This window comes from Panthera pardus, unplaced genomic scaffold (genome assembly GCF_024362965.1).
Source record: "Panthera pardus isolate Hobbes unplaced genomic scaffold, ASM2436296v1 HiC_scaffold_13, whole genome shotgun sequence".
Classification (NCBI taxonomy): domain Eukaryota; kingdom Metazoa; phylum Chordata; class Mammalia; order Carnivora; family Felidae; genus Panthera; species Panthera pardus.
In genome coordinates this window covers 190,579,137-190,601,175 of record NW_026526688.1, presented here as the reverse complement: position 1 = coordinate 190,601,175, position 22,039 = coordinate 190,579,137, and positions in this window count along the sequence as shown.

The window sequence follows — 22,039 nt, the reverse complement described above, 5'->3', positions numbered from 1 at the left end:
TCCCCCAAACTGTTTAACCAATTCCCTGTATTAAAGTCTCTTTGTTGAAGTATTGAGGGTCGTGTTTATTTTCCTTCTGGACCCTTGCCAATATAAATCACTTGTTGGGTTTTCTCTCTCATTTTACATTTGGAGAAACTGAGGCTCAGGGAAATTAAGCAAGCTGCCCAAAGTAGAATTGTAGAGAAACTTTTAAAACTCTGATATATATCATTCCAGATTCCGTCTTCTGCTTACTGTCTCATACGATCTTTCTTAAGTATATGCTGCTCTTCCTTTCGAATCTTGTTTTTCTCTTCACTGTGAAACTCTCATACTCTAGATATTAATTAATTTGCTTCCAAATACCTTTCTTAAACTCCAAGAATTTTCAAGCAAGTTTGTGTGAATTTTCAGTCTTTCTGTAGAACTGGAAGGAAGGTTTTATAATAATGAAGTTCTGGGAGGAAGCCAAAGTAAAACAAACCCAGGTCTTGAAATTACATTTGTCACTTTTGGTGAGGAGAGAGTGGAGCTAAGCGTGAGGGGCTGGCAGAGCCATGCCTTCATCTTAAACACCAGCTGCCGTTATTGAAGATCTGTGAAGCGCCAGGCATGGGAACACCTGCTTTACGTACTTGATCTCGTTTACTAACATGGTGCAAGGTAAGTGTGGCAGAATTGCAGCATACAATCCTACATGCATTTAACTTAGGTGCATTTAAACTTGCATGGGAGAAGGAGAGGAAGACAAAGTGGCAGAGGAGGAAGAGAAGGAGGAGGGAAAGGAAGGAGTTTGCATAGTGTATATTTCAATAGTGGATTCAATTTTGGTTAGCTTTCTACTAATCAGTATTTGGCTTAGAGTAACCCAAAATGGACACATGAAACCGTTACTCTCTGAAATGTCCTCTGTTTCAAATGCTTCTCATTTGAGGAGCGTCAGCTATGCTGAGTGCAATTCTGATGTTTAAACGGTTCCCATTGAACACACCCCTCAACTGCAAGCCAACGGCTTCATCTGGACTTTGAATGAAGAAGCAGACACCTCTTTCGACCCTGGGAAAGAAACTGGCTCTGCTCTGCTGGCCTAAATGAAGTATATAGTGGCACATGGACTCCAAAGTAGCAGCCTTCCTAGAGATTTAAAAAAAAAATCTATCTGACTTTTGCCTGACAGTCTGACTAGAGTCAAACTGCTGAAGGTGCCCCATGAGTATTGTTTTCTGTAATCCTGAACTGCTGGAACTGATGCCCAGAAAGGGAACAGATCCCCTTCCCCGAAGTCGCACAGGGAGTAGCGGCTGATTTGGGCTGAGAGCGGGATTCGAGCCCATTTCCCTCCCTCCAAAGCTCTGTTCTTCTCTGTATCTGCTGCCTCGTGCAGACTATAGAACAAAGGTTGACAGGTGTACTTTGGCTGCCAGAGAGGGGAGAAACCATGCCCAGGTTTCCCCAGGGTCTGCTAGCACCAAGGTGCTGAAATGACCTAACAAAGCTGGATTCAAAACCAACATCACTCATGTAAAACTCTGAATTTTAATCTTTGCAAAACCAATCAATTTCCTTAGATAACGCTATGCCCTTGATGGAATATCTTCTAAGGACATGTTTCTCTTCCCTTAGGGAGGATAGTGAATCCCCTAGAAGTAAAATCGGCATATTTGTCACTTGAAATGACCTGGTGACTTAGAATAACAGTGCTTATTTTTGCAATTTGTCTTTCCCTTGCCTTCACCGTGGTCATCTGGGTTTAATATCCTGGGTGCTGGGAAATGAAAGGCAGTGTGTATTTTTCCTTGATATTTTTGAATTTGAATTTCCTGCTGTGAGTGCTCTTACTGCTCAGTTGAAATTAGAGCAGGATGAACTTCTTGAACTGTCACCAACTTGGCCACAGGCTGACTCCAGGACCTCCTGCAGGGAAAGTTCCCTGAAGGGACAGCATGAAATGTCTCTGCAGGAGAGATTAAATGGTTTAATAATGTCCTATTAAACCCACAGCTTTCGAATAAAACTGAGCCTTTCAATACCACTAGTCACTCTAAAGCTCCTATTTAAGTGATTTTAATCTCAGATAAAGTTTTTACTATTAGAAAAGAAGACACTGGCAGCATTATCATTTTTTAGGCTTTTTGGAGTATGGGATGCTGAACTTTTGTCAAATTCTTACAAAGCATGTTACAGTGGTTGCCTATGTGTATAGGAGGAGAAAGGAGTTGGTGTTGGTGAACAAACAGGTATAAATCATAATAAGGGGTGAATCCAGCACCAATGATAACAATATGCCATGAACTGAGAAGTTGGATTGCTTCACCTCTGTTCATAAATTAAAGGAAGACACAGAACAAAATGAAAGAAAACAACAAAGCAGATACCACCAGCCAGAATAGAGCATATCTGCATTGTTTCCATTCCCAGTGAACAAATGAAGTTTCAAAATTAAGTGTGTAATTCTATCAGGGAATCAGCAGAGAGATTCCAAGTCGATTTTTGATGTTCCTTATTCCCACTGTCTTAGAGTGACTGGGTATCACAGTCTTCTTTAAACTACCATTTTTGTTCTTACTTTAGCCATATTATTTCTTAAAAATAAAAACTTTTAATTTATTTTTTTAATAAACTTTTAGTTTTAGAGTAGTTTTAGATTACAGAAGAATTTCAAACATAGTAAAGAGTGTTCCCATATGCTGTACCCTGGTTCTCCTACTATCAACAGTTTAGGTTGTTTGTCCATACTTCATTCCTATTTCCATACATTTTACCTCATGTCTTCTGTTCCAGTATCTCATCCAGGATCCCACATTACATTTTGTTGTCGTGTCTCCTTAGGCTCGTCTTAGCTGTGACAATTTCTCAACCCTTTTTAAAAATTTTCCTTTTGATGACCTTGGCAGTTTTGAGGGATACCTGTTGGGTATTTTGTATAATGTCCCTCAACTGGAATTTGTCTGATGTTTTCCTCATGATTAGATTGGGATTATGTGAATTTTAAAGTAAGATCACAGAAGTAAAGGGCCATTTTTACCACCTCTTTATCTCTCTATATTGATCTCTGTCTCTATATATGTGCATATATGTGTGTGTGTGGAGGCATACCTTGTTTTATTGCACTTTGCTTCATTGTGCTTTGTAGATATTGTGTTTTTTATTGTTGTTGTTGTTGTTGTTGTTTTTACAAATTAGGACTGTGGCAACTCTGTGTTGAACAAGTCTTTTGGCACCATTTTCCCAATAGCATTTGCTTACTTTGTGCTTCTGTGTCACATTTTGGTAATTCTTGTAGTATTTCAAACTTTTTCATTATTATTACATCTGTTACAGTGATCTATGACCAATGATTATTATTCACTAAAAGCTGAAATGATGGTTAGCATTTTTTAGCAATAAGGTATACTTTAATTAAGGTATATACATTTTTTAGACACAATGCTATTGCACATTTAATAGACTATAGTATAGTGTAAACACAACTTTTATATGCATTGGGAAACCAAAAAAAAATTGACTCACCTTATTGAGATTATTGAAATACTTTATTGATACGGTCTGAAACCAAACCTGCGATATCTCTGAGGCATGCTTTTATATATATATATATATATATATATATATATATATATATATATATATATATGATTATGTCTGTATCTATCTGTCTATATAGTTACAAATAGATACCTTTGCTCACTCTATCTATCTACCCACCTACCTATCTAGGGAAGAGCCAGATTTTAAGGAATTGGCTTTTACTATTGTGGAGATAAAAGTCCAAAATCTTCAGGGCAGGCCGGCAGGCTGGAGACAGAGGGTTGAGCTGTAGTCTGAGTTAAAAGGCATTCTGCCCACAGAATTCTTTTCTGCTGAGGGGAAGTCAGTCTTTTTTATGTTAAGGCATTCAATTGATTGGATGAGGCACACCACAGTTTCCAGCATAAGCTTCTTTACTCAAGAGTCCACTGGTTTAAATGTTAATCTCATTGAAAATAACCTTCACAGAAATGTCCAGAATAATATTGACTAAATACCTGGGCACTGTGGCCCAGCCAATTTGAAGCATAAAATTAACTATCAGAAGCAGACTCATGAAAAGATGATAATAATTTCCTCTTGTAGCCCTTCTCCAACCACAGACTTGTATTATAAGGGCCCAAGGGAGAATTCATAGGGCTTTGTTTCCATTAAGAAATAGAGTTTGATTTTTTGATGAGGAGCAGGGGGGTGGTCTAAAGATAGAGAGTTGAAAGTTACCTGAGTTTAGAAGTAGAGCAATGTGTTCCCCAAGACTGAGAATTTGAACACCTCACAGTTTCTCAGTGTGGCAAGAGTCTATGCCTCACTCCCATGAAGCTCCTGGAGGTGGTCAGATGGAGTGAGAAGGTTGTGTGGGCTGGAAATAAGATATCTGGTAAACACTGAAAGAATAGACTGTCACCCTTCTGGTGGAGCACAAGAACATGGACACTGAGTACCTCAACTGCAGTCAGGATGGATTGAAAGCCAGAGGCTTGTTTTCACTTTCTAGATGCCATTCAAATATCTTATAATTATTGTTGAAACTTGGGGAGCCTGAGTGGCTCAGTCAGGTAAGTGTCCGACTTCAGCTCAGGTCATGATCTCGCATTTGTGGTTTTGAGCCCTGCATCAGGCTCTGTGCTGACAGCTCAGAGCCTGGAGCTTGTTTCATTTTCTGTGTCTCCCTCTCTTTCTGCCCTCCCCTGCTCACGCTGTGTCTCTCTATGTCTCTCAAAACAAAACAAAACAAACCCCACGATTCTTGTTGAACCTCAGGAGGGAAGAAGGTAGTGAAATAGGAAAAATGATTGCAATTGCCTTTCTTGGTACCCTGATGAATGAACCTCAGGTTAAGCAGGATAGCTATAATTCAGAATAAGTAATGGGCTGTGCTTTGTATCTCAATGTATGGAACAAACCATTCCATTATAATAACTTTAATCTTTATAATTTTTCTCAGTGGTTTTTAATGACTAATTTCTATTGAAATAATATTGAATTTTTAAAACATAAGGAATTTGAGAAATTCTCATATGCAAAAGACCTTTCTTCAGTGATGAGAAACATGACTTGATCAGTCACAGAGTAAAGAGCAAAGGCAAGACTACCACTCAGGCGTCCTAGTCCTCTGTTGATGCTTTCCCTCTATTTCGCTGTCAGAAATCTGGTACTTTATACTATATAGCTCAATTATTTCATTATTTAATATAAACTAGTTTTTCACTTTTAGAAACTGTTATGGACTGAATAGTGCTTCTTCAGAATTCATATATTGAAGCCCTAACCCCCAAAGTGACTATATTTGGAGACAGGGCTTTTAAAGAGTTAATTAAGGTCAAATGCAGTCATAATGGTGCAGCCCTAATTCAATAACACTTATGTTTTTATAAAATAAAAAGGAAACGTTAGGGACATGCACACCCAGAAAAAGCCAAGTAAGGACACAGCAAGAAGGCAAGAAGCTTGCAAGCCACGAGGAGACACCTCAGGAGAAACCAAACCACAGTGCCAACACTGTGATCTTGGACTTCCAGCCTCCAAAACTATGAGAAATAAATTTCTATTGATTAAACTACCAATCCTGTGAGGATTTTTATGGAAGTCCTAGCAAACTAATACAGAAAACATTTTCTGTATCACATTTATTTTAAAGAAAATTTGATTAAAGAGAGAAAAATCACCCATAAACCCATCACCACAGAACAGTGTTTCCTCTTTGCACGTTCCCTTCTAGTGATGTGAAAAGTTGGGGTCCAGGAGCAAACAGTCAAGAAAGAATTATTGAGATGTCTTCAGTGAAAAGAAAAGGTGGTTTTATTAAAGTACAGGGACAGGACATGTGGACAGAAAGACTGCACTGGGATTGTGAAGAGTGACTGATTATATACTTTCAAGTTGGGGGAAGAGGTTAGGGATAGCATGAGTCTCTAAGAAATTTGGAAGCAAGGTTTCCAGGACCTGAGAGGTCATTTACTACTGTTCAGTAAAACCTTAGTCTTGAGACCCTTCAGATGTGTATCAGTAAGCTATATGTTTAGAGGATGATTGATAACATGTATCTTGGGGGCGTAGAGATAAAGGAAGTTTCCAAAGGGATTTTCATAAGTGAAAGGAGACTATCAGGATCCTGGAGGTCTGGCTATTGGCTTTCTGCCTCTAGCAAAGTATTAACATTGAGGCAGCTAAGTTCCTGGAGGATGGTCACCCTTTCTGTCTTAAATTCTTGTCAATGGGCTGTAATGGAAATTTAGATTTTTTCTATATTTCTTTTGCCTTTGTTCTCCATATCATTAGTAGTTTCTGGGAATACCTATTTTATAGATAATTTACTTCTAAAACTATTTATTTGTGCTAGACAATGATCTCCTCAAGGGCCTCCTTAAAATATTTTTGTTCTTCCAGCTGTATTGTTTTGTTAGTTTCTGCTCATGTTCCATGTTCTGTTCAATCTTCTCTGGATTTTTGGGGAGTGTCATTTGCCCCCCAACTTGCTATTTGGGGCTAAGGTCCAGCATACTAAGGTGTATAAGTAGCAGTAGTCCCACTGTTCTGGGCCATCTAGGCACTGTTCTGGGCAGTCCAGGACCTCTGTCAATAATCGGAAGGAAGTTTCTCTCTTTCCTGGTTCTTCATGTGCACGAGCTAAAATCTCAGGCACCCAGCCTAATAGCCAGAGAGAACCCAGTGTTCCAATGGTTTAGCTCCCCTGTGGCTACTGCAGGTCAAAATATGTATTTTTTTATATTCTTCAACCTAGGTGATCGTGTGAAGCTTTCCAGGACAGGACAGGAATGTGGATACTGTGATTTATAGTAAGAAAGATATATTTGCTCTTTGTTGGCACAGAGTTCCTAAAACCCTTGGAATATCCTAATGACAGCAAGACAGTGATAAAGGTATCTTTTGTTATGTTAATGAGGTGACTTTCAGACCCAGAAGGGGACTGGTTGCCAGGAGAACCAATCTTGTGATTGGAGGGTATAGGTTCATAAACTTGGGGGCTTACCTGGGTGAAATCTGAAACTGGCATCTGTTTGTGGAGGACAGGGAGAGACTGAAGAAAGATGCAGGCCACCCAGAGTGGTAGGTAGCAGGGAACTTACATAGGAGGCAGTAAGATGTATTGTCATGAGTGGCAGTAAGATGAGTAGATCTCTGCACCTATCCACCAGAATCTTAAAAGCTTATAAAGAGACCTTAAATGGATTCAGCCATGTATATCACATGGAGGTGTTCTCCACCCCACATCACTATCTCAATGCTATGTCCTTGAAAACAGTGAGGGAATGGGGGACTGCACATCCATTTCAAGGACAAGGGAGGGGCTGAGGAACCTCTGATTGCTCTCTTCAGCTCTCAGGCCAGTTGGCAGGTTACATCCTCTCAATGACTTCTGGCAGAGGAGGTTGGGCACTCTCATTCCCACCCCCCACCACCCCCCCCCCCCCCCCGATTTCCAGGGAGGGAAGAGGGGCTAGAGGTTGAATCAATTGCCAGTGGCCAATGATTTAATCATTCACAGCTATGTAATGAAGCTTCCATAAAAACCTAAAAGGACCTGGTTCAGAGCTTCTGGGTTGGTGAACACATAGAGGTACTTACTGGGAGAGTGGTGCACTCAGAGAGGGCATGAAAGCTGTATGTCCCTTCCCACATACCTTGCTATACACACCTCTTCCATTTGGCTGTTCCTGAGTTATATCCTTTTACAGAAAACCTGGTGCTCTAGTAAGTAAAATGTTTTTCTGAGTTCTGTGAGCCACTCTAGCAAATTAATCAAACCCAAGGAGGGCATCTGGGAATGTCTGATTTATAGCCAGTCAGTGACAAGTACAAGTAACAGCCTGGGCTTGTGATTGGTGTCTGTGTTCAAGGAGGGGGCTGTTGGAACTTCCACGCTATAGCTGGTTTGTCAGAAGCATAGGTAATAATCTGGGCTTGGTTCTGACATCTGAGGTTGGTGGGGGTGGATCTGGGGGAGGTCTTGTAGGACTGAGCCCTTAACCTGTGGTACCTGATGCCACCTCTGGATAGACCATGTCAGAATTGAGTTGAACTGTAGGACACCCAGCTGGTGTCCAGAGTATTGCTTGTTGGTATGGGAGAACCCCCTTCCCCCATTGGGCCCAGGAACCTATAAAGAGAATGGGAAGGACATTTCAGGCTGGGGAAAATATACGAGCAAAGGTAGGAAAAAATCAAAGATATCCCCGGAATATGGAATAAATTAATCTGGCTATAACCAAGGCCCATATACTCATAAAATCACAACCCATCTGTTCTACAAAATATATCATAAGGAACAGCTACTTTGAAAAATCCTTGCATATTACCTAATTATAACTATATAAGTACACATAAATTATATACACATACATAAATACACATAAGTTTATATTATATATTAAAGTGTCCATAAAATTCTTGTGAAGTTTGAATTTGTAATAAATTTGTTTCTACATAGGATGTGAGCAATCTGCAAAATGAGACAGAGGGTTTATTCAGATTTAAAATATCGAATGTTAATATATAACAAGTCTACCACCATATTGGATACAATTGGAAAGAGCCATTATTATACATAGGGCTTATTACCTAGAAAATGGAATAAAGATATTAAAACAAGTTAAGAGTTTATTTAAATCTTGAATAATTATCCTCTGTTCTATTTTGCAAATTGCTTTATGTTATATAATTGCTTTATATTTATTTATGTAAATAAATCACAGACATGATTTATTTTCTATTCAGACTGAGCTAGGACTTTATGTACACCTTGTACTTATAGGGCGTGCGTGTGCGCGCGCACACACACACACACACACACACACACCATTAGTTCTCAAACTTGAGTGTGCACCAGAATTACGTAGCTGGCTTGTTAGGGACACAGATTGCTGAGTCCCATCTAAGAGATTCTGATTTAGTTGACCTTGGGTATGATCTAAGAATTTATCTTTCTAACAAGTTTCCAGGGATGCTTATGCTGCTAGTAGATAACCACACTGAGAGAACCACTGGTTTAAAAAATCCATTGAACAAAATACACTGGGGGTGATAGGAAAGGATCCTAAAAAGGATCCTTTTTAAATTTTTTTTAATGTTTATTTATTTTTAATGGAGAGAGAGAGATGGGTGTGAGTGGGGGAGGGGTAGAGAGAGAGGGAGACACAGAATCTGAAGTGGGCTCCAGGCTCTGAGCTGTCAGCACTGAGGTCCACTCGAACTCACAAACTGTGAGATCATGACCTGAGCTGAAGTCAGACACATAAGCTACTGAGCCACTCAGGTGCCCTGAGAGTTCTTCTTCCCTGCCTCTTCTCTTTCATTCCTTCCCTCCTTCCCACCTTCTCTCCCTTTCTTCCCTCACTCCTTAACCTGCTTTTGCACTCTCTTTCTCCTGTGTATGTATGTATGTATGTATGTATTTCAACCCTCCTCAGGTAGGATTGATTTGGTACGATGATTGTTGCCAATTTTTGGTGACCCTAGATAATGGGAATGACATGATCACTTATTACCCTTTGTCCTATAGGTTGCCATGGTCTCTTTTCCTTGCCTCCCATGTCTGTTTGTCTGATTCCTTCCCTACACAGTTGCCAGTTGCAACTGTCTGAAAAACAAGTCACTCCTCAAAACATCCAATGACTTCCATTGATACTCACCGTGGAGCTGGAATTCAGACTCAGCTCTACCTAACTTTGAAGCAAGTAGCCCTTTTACCTACTATAGCTTGTCTTCCTCACATGTGTGAATAGAATGGATAATTGAAACATAGGTTTTCCTATTTCAGGAAATAATTTTGACCTTATTTCTCATTAAGCTCTTAAATTCTGATCTCCAAAGATATAGTTTGTTTGAAGCCCACAAACAATTAATAAGCCCTTATGATGGACTCAGCATTGTGTGGATAGAGATATCTTTCCTCTTCTCTGAACATGACTTTGGGTTTGAATAATGTTATGACCAAACAAACAAAAAATCCAAAGTAGGGGAAAAAAACCAAACCTCTTTATAAAACACAAAAGTCAGCACATGAAAGGGAGATGGGGTAATCATTCCCTGAGATTGCAAAGGATAAGTGCTTTAAAAAAATTCATGAATTCTATCTCTTGTAAACTCAGGCACACCTATCCAAAAAGAAACTCCAGAAAACTAGAAATTATTTTATTATAGAAATGCCCTGTATCTAGCACTGGCTCTTCTTAAACAGTCTGTGTGTCTTTGATTAATTCACTTTATTTCTCTGTTCCTTCATCTGTAAAATGAAGGGCTGGACCCAGGTGATCTTGGGAGTTCTTTGCAGTGCCAATATTCTAGGATTGCAACGTTCAGTAGACAAACACACAAAGCAGTCTTTAATTATAAGTTTGCAAAGGCATCTAGGGGGCCAGCTCCATCTGCTCCTGAAGTCTTAAACCTTTATTAATTGCTTGTTTCTCAAGGCCACCTCTGTTGGTGGGAGGGGCAGAGAAGCAGAGAAACCCCTTGGACCACAGGCCTCCCACTCTGGTTTCTCACTGCAAAATATTCCCCGGGATTTGGGGGCCAGATGGCAACATTTTTGAAGATGCACTAAGGATTTGAATTCTGGTTCATATTAAATATCACATGTAAATTATTAATCTGTAGCAGATGTAAATGTATATTATTATACTTCATTAAACATTAATGTTGCAGCAACAAGCCTGTGGACCACGTGCAACTACTAGGGGACCACCATTGGTCCTCTGACTAAAATCCAGATTTAGAATCCAAGTAAGTTAGGCACAAGTTTTTAGAAGAAAACCAAAGAATATGAGCACTGTTCCAAAATAAATCATAATAGCTAGCATTTATTGAGGTCCTATTATATGCCAAGTAGTCTTCTAAATGCTTAACATATACTGATAAATTTAATCTTACTAAAAAATCTATAAGGTAAGCATTATTATTTACTACTGTTAGGGAACAACCTTTATTAGACACCAACTATGTACCAGGAACTGTTCTAGATGGTGGGGATACAGAGGTGTGATAAGACATTTTATGGAGCTTACTTTCTGGTGGGATTAGACAGACAGTATAACCCCAAACTAATAAATGAATAAAAATAATTTCCGAGAAGGTTAAGTGTTATAAATTAAATGCAATGGTTATGTGATTGCAGTAGAGTAGGAGAGGGTTATTACAGATTAACTAGTCTGAGGAGGAGACATTTAGGCTAATAGTTCTAGGTTAATTGGCTTAACAGCAATTTCCTAAGAACAATTGGACACATATCAGTTCTTTAAATGACCGTTGTGTTGAAATACCAGTTTGCCAAAAATGTGTTTTAATCAACTATTTATCAATTTGATATAATTTCTTGTTTCTCCAAGGTCACTTAAGGTACAGTGTGTTTTTAGAATGACAATCTCCTGAGTATTGTGTACTTTAGCTTTTGGTTGTGCCACTGATATGAAGAATGTTATAAATAGTAGTGTGGGTTTCTGTTTTCCAAAGCATTTTCTATACAGGATGCAGCATTTTTCTTCTCTCAGTTTCATCTCTGCTTAGGTTATTCCATTTTCCTGTTAGGCCTAAGCTTGTCTATGAATGGCTTGAAATAGTTTGTGGAGAGACAAGCTGGGCAGCTCCAGTGTAAAAATGAATATAAATTAACTGGAATAGATATATTGTTTAGAAATGGCTGCTGTCACTTTAGCCTCTCTTCAAGTCAGCCTCCCCTCCTCTCCCAGGCTACCACCACTAGGAGAATGATCTTGTTATTATCTCTTGAGTATTTACCATCTTTGGAGCCCTCTGACCCCTTTCCATGCCTTCGAAACTAGTCAAGCCCCTACCCCAGCTCTCCTCAGTTTTTATCTCTGTTTACTTGGTAACTACTAAAGATCAAAAGCTCTTAGTTTGTTCCCTCAAAACTCATTCCAACCAACTTGGATATTGGTTTCTTGTATTATAGAGTCTGAAGAGCCAAAACCAACATTGCTATAAACTTCTTTGTAGCTGGGGTGTAGGCACATGACCTAGGATCTGCCAGTCAAAAGATCTCCTCATTTGGAGGTGAAACTAAGTGAAGGGAAGGGGCAATATGCCATGAAGAGGCCAAAATTTCTAAAAGTTGTGGAGAAGTATCTAGGGCAGCTGGTGTGGTATTTCTAGTATCCAATTCCGAGTATTATACATGCATTTGGAGCAGTGATGGTTTCTGTAGGATAGTTCCATGGTGGGCTAGAATGGGTTTTCTAGATGCATTTTACCTAGTTGCATCTATGTTGGGTTAAGTAGCATAAGTGTGGTAATTTGGATCTCACAGAGATTCTACGAACCACATAGTATCTTTTACCAAATTACTTTATGCTTAAACTAGCTGGAATGGATTCTCTTGTCTTTGAGTAAGAATTCTGATCAGCATATCTGATGTATTTACATTTTATTGAATCCTTGATGATGGTATGGTGCCTTAGTGCGTTTAGTTATCTGCTATAACAAAATACCATGGACTGGGTGGCTTATAAACAGCAGTTTATTCCTCACAGTTCTGGAGGTTGTCCAGGATCATGACACTGGCACATTCCATGTCTGGTAAAGGCCTTCCTTCTAGACTGCTGTCTTCTTGCTGTGTCCTCACATGGTGGGTGTGGCCAGGGAGTTTTCTTGGTCTTTTTTTATGAGGGCATTAATCTCATTCGTGAGAGCTCTGTCCTTATAACCTAATTACCTCCCTAAAGCCCCACTTCCTAATATCATAACCTTGGGAATTAGAATTCAGCGTAAGAGTTTTGGGGGATACGAACATTCAGACCACAGCAGACGGAGAAGCATGGGAAGAAGGATGCTATAATGGTGCAATGACTTGCACTGAAGTCACTTGGGGGATCTAATTCATAGGTCATGTTCAGGGGGGGAGGGGTCACTCACTCTTTCCCCTCATAAGTTTAGTTGGCTTTTCCTTCTTTCTTACATTTCCATTCTTAAACATATGCTAGTTTCCTCATTTATAAATTGAGAATCATAACTGTAACTATTTCACAGGTGTGTCATTTTGAGTTAAATAAAATATTCTATGGACCTAGAATAGTACTTAGTCCATAGATGTGTTTAGGAGTAAACATTGGCTAACATTTTTGTTGGTATTAGGAAGGACTGATTAGTTCTGCCTAGGATAGTGACAGAGTCGATGTCTTCAAACAAGGAATAGCAGGTCTGGGAGAAAGGGAGAGGGAGAGGGAGCAACATCCTCTGAATCAGATGCACAAAAGAGCATAGCATGTTCTGGGAGCCAGAGGGTCTTCTGTATGACTAAATCCCCTAGAGCAGTGTAGGGACTGTTGGAGGTATATTGCTAGTCCCTGTGGTGGGACTGGGAGAGTCAGTGAGGGCTGGACTGTGCAAAAACTATAGACCCTTTTCATAATGAGGCAGCCCTGACCTCAGCCCCTTCATCCCAGTTCTGGTGAAAGGACTTCCTCCTTCCACGACATGAACTCATTTAATCACCTCCAATTTCAGGCCATGTGCATAACCCCTAGTTAGCTACCTAGGGGGCAGGACCCTAATCTATTGACTGAATTTGCTTCCCTGAAACATTGATGAGATGGGGCTAAATGTGTGCTAAGGCTATATAGCAGGGATAGGAAAAATTATTTTTAAAACTCTTGGATAAATATATGATTGAAAAACTTTGGTAACTGAGAGAGGTTGGATCACTCTGGTAAATTCCCTCATGCATTTATGCCTTAGTAAAACACACACACACACACACACACACACACACACACACACACACACATACCTCCCCCCCCCCCAAACCCAACAACAACAAAAAGCAAAACAGAAAATACACTTTGGGGAAAACTGTGAATTCCACAACAAAACAATCTTTCTGATGCCAGAGTCCAGAGAGTCACTTTTGGACTGATTAATTCATTGATTTGGTGTAATAGTTCTAGAATTTCTTTTCTTTCTTACTTTCCTCTTCCTTTCCCCACTCCTCCTCCTCGTCCTCGTCCTCGTCCTCCTCCTCGTCCTCGTCCTCCTCCTCGTCCTCGTCCTCCTCCTCGTCCTCGTCCTCCTCCTCGTCCTCGTCCTCCTCCTCGTCCTCCTCCTCCTCCTCGTCGTCGTCCTCCTCCTCCTCCTTCTTCTCTTTCTTAGTTAAACCCAAATTCTCTCATGAGATTTAGAATTGACATCTTGGTGCTTAATCCGGAGTTAACTTTTGTCAGTTTCTGGAAATAATCCTTATTCCAGATGATTTGTCAGGAATATTTACTTTATCTGAGGCTTGCCTTGCCTTGTAAAATCAGCCCATTTTCTGCAACTGCTCAAGTACAATTAGCATGAAGAATAATTATTTCATATAAAATAATAAGAAAAACTAGTAGTCATCAGTGACAGGAAAAATGGTCACTTTTATGAGGCAGGACAAATCCAGCCATGATTTTTGTTTTATTTATTTTGTTTTTGTTTTTGTTTTTTTAATGTGTTAAAACTGAAAACATATTTTGCCAGCCACCTCCTCCCTTGCCTGTTTGAAAGTCCATATGTTATTCAAGAGAAAATTGAATTCAGCTTTATTTGAGTCTTTGCAAAATTTTAAAGAGCCATTTGATGTACAAGATTTCTAGGTCTTTAGAAATCAGATCTAAAGTCAATTGCTTGGAAAAAATTCAAATTGTGTTTTTTCCAACACTCTGAAAAAAATATTTGGGTCAGATTCAAAAGCTCAATCTTCTGCTACTTGGAAGTAGATGCACACACTGCAGGGCACATTTACACATTGTCTATTTTCCAGTAGACTTTAGGAGGTCATAAATTTTGTCCATATTCGGTATTCAGTTATCCACATTCACATTCAATAAACATATTTTTCTTTGAACTAGCATCTGGATGTAGTAGCTTTAGGCTTCCCCTCTTTTATGGGTAGAGTGGGTTCTTTTCCATAGTAGAAGAATGCATTGCTCTATGTGAGTCAAGCAACTTTGAGAGCAAATAACCAGTTGAGGATTGTCAAAAGGATGGGAGTCTCCTCAAATCTATTTGCACTTGCTTTGAATTGAGCAGGAGCATGATTATCACAGTGTTTGAGTCCAGAGAAGGATACCATTCAACAGGGTGAGGCTAGTGAGTTGAATTGGAGATTAGGAGGAAGTTGGGTTCTAATCCTTGGCTTTCTCACTGCCTGGCTGTGTAACCCCATGAAGGAATTTTTTTCCCCCTTGGGACTGAATTTCCTTATTCTAAAACAGCAGAGGATAGACCACAGCAGTATTTTCAAATTGGGCTCTTCAAACCCTGTGGTTCCAGAAAGCTGTCTCCAGAGCTCCCTGGCTTTTATAGGCTTTATATATGAAGATTTTTTCAGAAAATTGCTTTATATTGAAAGGATTCTGCTGCTATAAAAAAAAGAGATAATTCTTAACTCTCGTGTTTTAAATTGTTAGGTTTATTTGTTTTATTTTCGGTTATTTAACTTAGTGAGCAATTATTATTTGTTGTTATGGCTTTTAAATGAACTAGAGGAAATTATACCTGGATCTTGGCTGAGGAAATGGAAATTTGGTTTTACTCATTGACACTGATCTCTTACATCCCAGGGAACATGAACCTAGAGTTGCTTCTCTGGCGTTCAAAACGGACTACTGGGTTTAAAAAGTGACCTATGTTACAAGCACCTTGGAAAATCTGGGTGATAGTATCTCTTATTGCTAAATATATATATAAGCTATGACCAGAAATATTATTCCTAGATAAATACCCTTAGAAATGTATGTGTTATGTTCCCCAACAGACATACATGCACAAGAATGTGCATAGCAGCACTGTTAGTAATAACTCTAAATTAGAGACTCAAATGTTCATCAGCAATGGAAAGGAAAATAAATTTGTGTTGCACTGTCATAATGGAAATTTACTCAGCAATGAGAATGATGTATCTACAACTATATAGCATAGATGAATCTCACAAGCACAAAAGAATACATAATTATGAGTTCATGTATAAGACACAAAAACAGGCAAAACTAATCTCTGTTGTTAGAAGTAAGGATTATGGATATCATCGTAGGGGGAGAAAATGGGAAGGGATTATGAGTAGGGAATTCTGGAATCCTGATAATGGACTTTCTTAAACTGGGTGCTGGTAATATGTATGTGTTCAGTTTGTGAAAATATACTAAGCTGTATCCTTATGATATGTACTTTTTTATATGTACATTATAGTTATTAGATGTTTTTTATAGTTACTAAAAATTTTTAAAACTTCCTCTAGATTATCTTCTCCAATCTGTTTCCTAAGATTAGTTAGTGCAAAAGAAAATAACAATATCGGTTCTGGTAGTGCTTTATGACATGGGCAAAAGGACATGTTTTCCGCTTCAAAGTATTAAGTTGAAATAGTACTTGGCTAAAGGGATTTATCTAATCATGCAAATGATTACATGCCACCTTTGTACCTGTGGATGTTGGTCATAGTGCTTCTGCCAGTTGTATGCTTGGAAGGTGCTGGTTTGAACTCTTTTATGTCACACAGAAAGACTGTGTTTTTCTTATTGACTCTTTAAAACCCAATTCCTAGAGTCCTCTGTTTCCTCTTCTGAAAGATTACCTGCAAAAGGATTTTCTCTCCTGCCATAAACAACTATAATTGGGAAAATTATATGAACTAATGATTTCCAGACATTGGGCAACAGGCAGTGCAGGAGTGTGATGCCTTAGAGAAGGGAAATAGACATGGGAAGCCGAATGACTGTCCCAATTTACTATCTGAAAGAGGAACAGAAACAGGATTGGTGGCCTCACTGAGTTGAAGAGACAGAGATTGAAGTTCAGGGTCGTTGGGGCAGCTAAAATCTGAGGAACAGAGATGGAGTAAGCAAGTGAGAGAGAGGGAGGAGGGGGATGAAAGAAAGAAAATGAGAGAGTGAGATCTACAGAGGAGTCCCTCTAATTTTTTACTAAGTACTAATAGGTACATGTATGAAAGGAAAATACTTGAGGCAGGGAAAGAACCACTAGAAAGCAATAGGCTGAAAAATTTCTGATGCTCGCACAGGACTGAGAATAGTTCATATTTCCACAAACCATAGCTTGTCATTCTAGGGCATTTGGTAGAGTTCTTAGAAGGATTGTACCTTAGTAGTGGGGTTAAATTGGAGCAAGGTGACTCTGGACCTGCCATAATAAAATTTAAAGGCAAGGATTGTAAGGATTAAATTTGCTCTTTAAGTAATTAAAAGGGCACTGTGGTAGGCTAAATAATGGTTCCCAAAGATATACAGGCCTTGATCCTTGGAAACTGTCTAAATATTACCTTATATGAAAAAAGGAACTCTGAAGACATATTAAGGGTCTTGAGATGGGAACATTATCCTGGATTATCTAGATGATGTCTAAGAGGGAGATTTAACTTTAGACGAGGAGAAGGCAAGGTACTGATGGAAACAGAAATTGGAGTGATACAGCCACAAACTAAGAGAATTCTGGCAGCTACCAGAAACTGAAAGAGACAACAAATGGATTCTCTAGGAGGAGCTAGACTTGCCAACACCTTGACTTTAGCCTTGTAAGACTCATTTTGGAATCTGTCTTTCAGAACTGTAAGATAATAAGGTTTTGTTGTTTTAGCCACTAAGTTTGTGAGGATTTGTTATAGCATCAGTAGGAAACTAATACAGGGGCTAAAACAAAATTCAACAGTATTTAAGGAACACAACATAATTAAGCACCCAACAATGTAAAATTTTCAGTCTGCCATCTAAAAAAAATTACTAGTCATGTGAAGGCCCACTGCTATATGGCCCATAACCAGGAAAAAAAAGTCCATCAATAGAAACACATTTCTAAAATGGGAAAGTTAGTGGAATTAGACAAAAACCTTAAAACAGCTATTATAAATATTCTAAATATGCTCAAGGATATAAACATTTTAAAATCCTGAATATGCTGAGCATAGAAATGAAAGGAATAGAAGAGACACAAATGGAACATTTAGAGATGAAAATACAATATATAAAATAAAATATTCACTAGGTAGGATGAAGAAATTAGGTTAAGACTAACCTAATTAGGTTAAGCCCACCAGTGGGCTTCAAATATGAAACTTGTCAGGACTCCTGTTGGGAACAGTAGATGGCTGTGGTGACTTTATTTGGTTCCTGTGCTTCAGCTCAGTGCCAGGTGAATTGAGAATACCCTTCAATTCTAGAAAATGCAAACTAACTTATGGCGATAGAAAGGAAATGAGTGGTTACCTGGGGATGGTGGTGGGTGGCAGGGCAATATCAGAGGGAGGGATTTCAAAAGGGGATGAGGAGACTTTTGGGGGAGATGTATATGTTCATTATTTTGATTGTGGTGATGGTTTCAGAGATGTATACATTTATCAAAACCTATCAAATTGTACACTGTTAGCACATATAGTTTACAGTATATTAATCATACCTCAGTGAAACTATTTGCTTTCTTATCCTAGTTGCTTAACCAATAACCAATTGACATTGCAGACGTGGCTGATGATGCTTTCGTTTCATCTTAACTTTTCTGGAGTTAAACTTGGAAAGTTGCAGGCAGTGAGATGGTTTAAGTGACAGAAGAGGCAAATTAGTAATTCAATTTAGGAATGCCTCAAGTTCCAAAAGGTAGGGGGAATTTTTTTTTTTTTGAGAGGGTGCAAGTGAGTGAGGGATGGAAAGAGAGGGAATCCCATAAGGGGCAGAGAGGGATGGGGAGAAGGAGAGAGAGAAGTGGGGCTCACCCGAAGCAGGGCTCGGGCTCAAAGCAAGGCTTGAGCTCACCACATGTGGGACTTGAACTCACGAACCGTGAGATCATGATCTGAGCCGTGACCTGAGCCAAAGTCAGAAGCTTACCGACTGAGCCATTCAGGCACCCTGAAGTTTGAGTTTAGATCCTCACATGGGGAGGGGCAGCTTCTGTTGTCCAATTTTCTGTTCACGTCTCTATCTAGGACTCTGGGCACTCACACTCATGTTTCTGGCATCTAGCTGGCTGGGTCGCCCCTCCCGGTCTCTACCCTTTGTTGACCTAGAATGAACACATGCAAATCACATGCAAATGAAGAATATTCACACATTTAATTATTTTCCAGTGAAATATGGAGTTGTTTACTTTTTGATAAGACTATTTATTATAGTAATAAAAATTCTCAGGCTTGAATTTGAAATTTATTATTTGCCAGAATGCTATCCTATTATTGAAACATTCATTGAAACAAGGATGGAAAACTTTTTAAAATTAATATCCCTTGGTCCCTTTGGAATGTGAAACATTGGAAAAGGCAGGGACTTTTAAATCAGATGGAAGTTCAAATCTTTCACAGATGAAATTTATAACAGTGGGTAAATTGTTTAAATTTTGTATACTGCAGCTTCCTTCAGTGCAAAACAGAGATAATCATAGCTTTCTTATAGGTTTTTGTGTGTGTTTGTGAGGAGTAGATAATGTTTGTAAAGTGCCTAGCATAATGCCTGAATGAACACTCAGTAAACAATAAATAATAGTAGACTACTAGTTTGTAAACACAACCAGATTTCATTAGCGTTTTGAAGGTACTTTTTAATGATAAAATTAAGGCCAGGTATTTTGACTGTTTTTCACCCTCCACACTCACATCTATATGCATACCTGTTACAATTTCCTCAGGCCTTTTTCACTTGCCAGGTGGAACATCAATTTTAGCTTTCCTAAAGTTTCTGGTAAATTCCCCTTGTCCTCCTCCCCAACCCAGGTCTCCCTTTCCTTTGTTTCCAAGCCAAGACAAAAATGTTGGCTATGGGAAATATTTATTGGGTGCCATTTAGACAAATATAAGAATCTGATTGAATACTCTTCACAACTGTCGGTTGAAACTAAACATGGAGTTGCCATGGATACTGGTTGCTTGGCCTCTGCTCTAACACATTAGAGCCTTTTTAGTTCAACAATGTGCAAACCACAGATGTTGCCATGCATTGTATTCATAATCAGCTTGGATCTCTTCGCAGAGGAATATCTTGGGTTTGCTTTAGCAGAGAAGGATCTAAATACTCAGAAGGAAAACAGAATGCCCTGTGCCCTTCATTGTGCTTTCAGGATAGGTACTAACCTCTGCACACACCATTTTTACCTTTCTCTGCTTCATTAAATCTAAATAGACTACTCCTCTCTTGATATTTATGTGGAAATAAGAATCTCTACTGCATATATTGTGAAACACCACAGAGCATCTGCTAGGAAAATTTTACAGAGCTTTGGGTATAGGACTAAAAACAAGAAATAATCAAAAGAGAGAGAATATAAGAAACTCCCAGGTTGTATTTCAGAGCTGGAGTAGAGTCACATAGGAGAGGTCCCAGGTTGATTCAACAAGTTCTGACTTTGCCCCTCACTAGCTATGTGTCCTTGGGCAAATTAAACAATGTAAACCTTAGTTTCTTCATTTCATGTCTCTTCCACTTGTAAGGACTTTTGTGATTACACCGGTCCTTCTGGATAATCCAGGATAATTTCATATTTTAAGGACAGTTGATTATCAACCTTAATTCCATCTCTACCCTTAATTTCTCTTTGCTGTGTAACATATTCACATGCTCTGGCGGATCCAAAGATGTGTAGACATCTTGGAGAGGGGGACATTATTCAGTAATCCTGTGGTACATAAATGTCTATATTTTGTTCCTGAATTCCTTTTCCACTGCTAGCAAAAGGAAGCAATTCTAACGATCTGTTTTAGGTTTTCCCAGCCTCTTTTTTTCTTTTTTTTTTTTTAATTTTTAACGTTTTTATTTTTTTTTCAGAGAGACAGAGACAGAGTGTGAGTGGGGGAGGGGCAGAGAGAGAGGGAGTCACAGAATCTGAAGCAGGCTCCAGTCTCCAAGCTGTCAGCACAGATCCTGATGCGGGGCTTGAGCCCACGAACCATGAGATCATGACCTGAGCCGAAGTTGGACGCTTAGCCGACAGAGACACCCAGGCACCACCCCCCCCCCCCCACTGCCCCCAGCCTCTTTTTGATAAATATTCAGTTTAATTCCTACCCAGGGCTGTTTGTCTCCCTTCAAAGATTCATTCATTTCCTGTCTCCCTCTCAAGTTGGTCTCTGGGCATTTAAAAGCTTAGGTGACTTCATGATGATGGTGTGGGCATTTGAGCGACAGCACTGAAGCAAGCTGGGGAGCACTCTCTCTCACCCTATCTGTGTATAGCCAACACTACTATCTTTACTCTGCTGAGACTGCCTGGCCTTATTACAACTGAGAAGCATTTTCTCTTCTAATGCATATGGTGTGTAAAAACTACTTTATATTGTTGAGCATCAACTTCTAAAAAATGCTTCCAAAAATAATATGCTCTTAGCAACAAGACATTAGACCCAGAAATATTTTGTGCAAGAAATATTTCCCTTGCCCACTCCCATCCAGATGGAGTTTGATGTCTACAGTCCAAAATTATGGTCTTGTCCTAAGCCTGCTCTAAATCACTAGATATGTCATGACTAAAAACAATGATAAGATTTTCCACCTTGTTGCTGCAGTAGACAATTAGGCAAATAGAATTCCAAACTGAACAGTATTTACAGGAAAAACTGATTGCTCTCCTAAAGAAATATTTGTGGTTATTATAAAGAGAAGGGACAGCCAATTCCCTTCACTGAAGTCAAGTGGTCACAAGCATACTGGAAACAACATGATCCAAACATCTTCTCTTTCCACAAATTTCTGGTTGTCAAGAATAATTACAAGTGAAAGAGTTGCCTCAATAGCACTGTGAGCCACTTTCATTTGATTTTTTCTTCCCCATCAAGCTGCCTCACAGTGAATAGTGCATCATTTATTGTTAGCCATAGGCAGAGCTCATTGTTGAGGAGAGGTAAACAGAAATCAAATTTGTAAGTAGCCCTGGGTAAAATATGTGGTGAGCCAAGTTTTGTGATTAGTGACTCAGGCTCTCCTACTCTGGTCCCCCACAATGATGAGACAATGGTATAATTTGAGGAAAATGTAATTGTTGATTTCAGCCCTAGGACAGTGTGGCAGTGATGGTGTTGAAGATAGAGGGGAAAGGA